The sequence below is a fragment of the Arachis hypogaea genome, chromosome 5 (assembly GCF_003086295.3).
Source record: "Arachis hypogaea cultivar Tifrunner chromosome 5, arahy.Tifrunner.gnm2.J5K5, whole genome shotgun sequence".
NCBI lineage: Eukaryota > Viridiplantae > Streptophyta > Magnoliopsida > Fabales > Fabaceae > Arachis > Arachis hypogaea.
In genome coordinates, this window is record NC_092040.1 from 88,050,640 (window position 1) to 88,053,987 (window position 3,348).

The 3,348-nt window shown below is 39.3% G+C and overlaps 1 non-coding gene across 1 annotated transcript; it reads right to left on the reverse strand.

The window, feature by feature from the left end:
• Window positions 1–1,502: 1,502 nt before the first annotated feature.
• On the reverse strand, window positions 1,503–1,610 carry LOC112804913 (small nucleolar RNA R71). Its single transcript, XR_003203529.1, has one exon. It is a non-coding gene; the product is annotated as a small nucleolar RNA R71 (small nucleolar RNA).
• Between the last annotated feature and the right edge of the window lie 1,738 nt (window positions 1,611–3,348).

Consider the following 3,348-nt stretch of genomic DNA (forward strand, 5'->3'; position numbering starts at 1 on the left):
TTTGATTCTTGTTGCATTTTGATTTTTCCTTATTATTAAAAATCCAAAAATATTTTTAATTTGTGTCTTTTCAAATCAATAATACAGAGAATTGAAGATTCAGAACATACAGCTGAGGAATTACACAGAAAAGCTGGGCGTTCAAAACGCCCAGTGAAGAAGGACAGACTGGCGTTTAAACGCCAGCCAGGATACCTGGTTGGGCGTTTAACGCCCAAAAGGTAGTGTTTTGGGCGTTAAACGCCAGAATGTGCACCATTCTGGGCGTTTAACGCCAGGATGGCACAAGAGGGAAGATTCTGTTTTCAATGCAAATTTTTTTCAAGTTTTCAAGGTTTTTCAAAATCAAATCTTTTTCAAATCATATCTTTTCAATCATATGTTTTCAAAATCAATTTCTTTCTATTTTTTAAATACTTGCTATCAATCAATGATTTGATTCAACATTTCAAGTATGTTGCCTTTTCTGTTGAGAAAGGTTTAATGTTTGAATCATATCTTTTCTTGTTAGCCAAGTTTTTAATTCTCAAAATCAAATCTTTTTAAAATATTTTTCAAATCATATCTTCTCAATCACATCTTTTTAAAATCAATCATATCTTCTTAACCACATCTTTTTCAAAATAGTTTTCAATCAAATCTTTTTTATTTCTAATTTCAAAATCTTTTTCAAAAATCACTTGATTTCTTTTCCACTTTCATTTTCGAAAATCAATTAGTGTTTTTCAAAAATGTTTTCAAAATCTTTTACTTAATTTTCGAAAATTACTTCCCTTCTTCTCACATCCTTCTGTTTATGGACTAACACTATTCCTTAATGCAAAATTCGAACTCCATCTTCTTTGATAAGTTCGAATTTTCTACTTCTGTCTTCTACTTTTCTTCTCCTCTGACACCTAAAGGAATCTCTATACTGTGACATAGAGGATTCCACATTTTCTTGTTCCCTTCTCTTTCTTATGAGCAGGAGCAAGGACAAAAGCATTCTTGTTGAGGCTGACCCTGAACCCGAAAGGACCTTGAAGAGAAAGCTAAGAGAAGCCAAAGCACAACTCTCTGTAGAGGACCTAACAGAAATCTTCAAAGAAGAAGAACCTATGGCAGCCGAAAACAACAACAATGCCAACAATGCAAGGAAGGTGCTGGGTGACTTTACTGCACCTACTCCCGACTTCTATGGGAGAAGCATCTCTATCCCTGCCATTGGAGCAAACAACTTTGAGCTTAAGCCTTAATTAGTTTCTCTAATGCAACAGAATTGCAAGTTCCATGGACTTCCATTGGAAGATCCTCATCAATTTTTAGCTGAATTCTTGCAAATCTGTGACACTGTCAAGACTAATGGGGTTGACCCTGAGGTCTACAGACTTATGCTATTCCCTTTTGCTGTAAGAGACAGAGCTAGGAAATGGTTGGACTCACAACCTAAAGAAAGCCTGAACTCTTGGGAAAAGCTAGTCAATGCCTTCTTGGCAAAGTTCTTTCCACCTCAAAAATTGAGTAAGCTTAGAGTGGAAGTCCAAACCTTCAGACAGAAGGAAGGAGAATCCTTCTATGAAGCTTGGGAAAGATACAAACAATTAATCAGAAAGTGTCCATCTGATATGCTTTCTGAATGGAGCATCATAGGTATTTTCTATGATGGTCTCTCTGAACTATCCAAAATGTCTTTGGATAGCTCTGCTGGAGGCTCTCTTCATCTGAAGAAGACGCCTACAGAAGCTCAAGAGCTGATTGAAATGGTTGCAAATAACCAATTCATGTACACTTCTGAAAGGAATCCTGTGAACAATGGGACTAGTCAGAAGAACGGAGTTCTTGAGATTGACACTCTGAATGCCATATTGGCTCAGAACAAAATATTGACTCAACAAGTCAATATGATTTCTCAAAGTCTGTCTGGAATGCAAAATGCACCAAGCAGTACTAAGGAGGCTTCATCTGAGGAAGAAGCTTATGATCCTGAGAACCCTTCAATGGAAGAGGTGAATTACATGGGAGAACCCTATGGAAACACCTATAATCCTTCATGGAGAAATCATCCAAATTTTTCATGGAAGGATCAACAGAGACCTCAACAAGGTTTCAACAATAATAATGGTGGAAGAAACAGGTTTAGCAATAGCAAACCTTTTCCATCATCTTCTCAGCAACAGACAGAAAGTTCTAAGCAGAATAACTCTGACTTAGCAACCATGGTCTCTGATCTAATCAAAACCACTCAAAGTTTCATGACTGAAACAAGGTCCTCCATTAGAAACTTGGAGGCACAAGTGGGTCAGCTGAGCAAGAAAATTACTGAACTCCCTCCTAGTACTCTTCCAAGCAACACAGAAGAAAATCCAAAAGGAGAGTGCAAAGCCATCAACATGGCCTAATTTGGAGAGGAAAGAGAGGCAGTGAACGCCACTGAGGAAGACCTCAATGGATGTCCACTGGCCTCCAATGAGTTCCCCAATGAGGAACCATGGGAATCTGAGGCTCAAAATGAGACCATAGAGATTCCATTGGACTTACTTCTGCCATTCGTGAGCTCTGATGAGTATTCTTCCTCTGAAGAGGATGAGTATGTCACTGAAGAGCAAGTCGCTAAATACCTTGGAGCAATCATGAAGTTGAATGACAAGTTATTTGGAAATGAGACTTGGGAGGATGAACCCCCTTTGCTCACCAAAGAACTGAATGACTTGTCTAGGCAGAAACTGCCTCAAAGAGACAGGATCCTGGGAAGTTTTCAATACCTTGTACCATAGGCACCATGACCTTCAAGAAGGCCTTGTGTGACTTAGGGTCAAGTGTAAACCTCATGCCTCTCTCTGTAATGGAGAAACTAGGGATCTTTGAGGTGCAAGCTGCAAAAATCTCACTAGAGATGGCAGGCAATTCAAGAAAACAAGCCCATGGACTTGTAGAGGATGTTTTGGTAAAAGTTGAAGACCATTACATCCCTACTGATTTCATAGTCCTAGAGACTGGGAAGTGCATGGATGAATCCATCATCCTTGGCAGACCCTTCCTAGCCACAGCAAAGGCTGTGATTGATGTTGATAAAGGAGAGTTGATCATTCAAGTGAATGAAGAATCCTTGATGTTTAAGGCTCAAGGATATCCCTCTATCATCATGGAGAGGAAGCATGAAGAGCTTCCCTCAAAACAGAGCCAAACAAAGCCCCCACAGTCAAACTCTAAGTTTGGTGTTGGGAGGCCACAACCAATCTCTAAGTTTGGTGTTGAACCCCCACATTCAAACTCTAAGTTTGGTGTTGGGAGGTTCCAACATAGCTCTGAGCATTTCTGAGGCTCCATGAGAGTCCTCTGTCAAGCTAATGACATTAAAGAAGCGTTTGT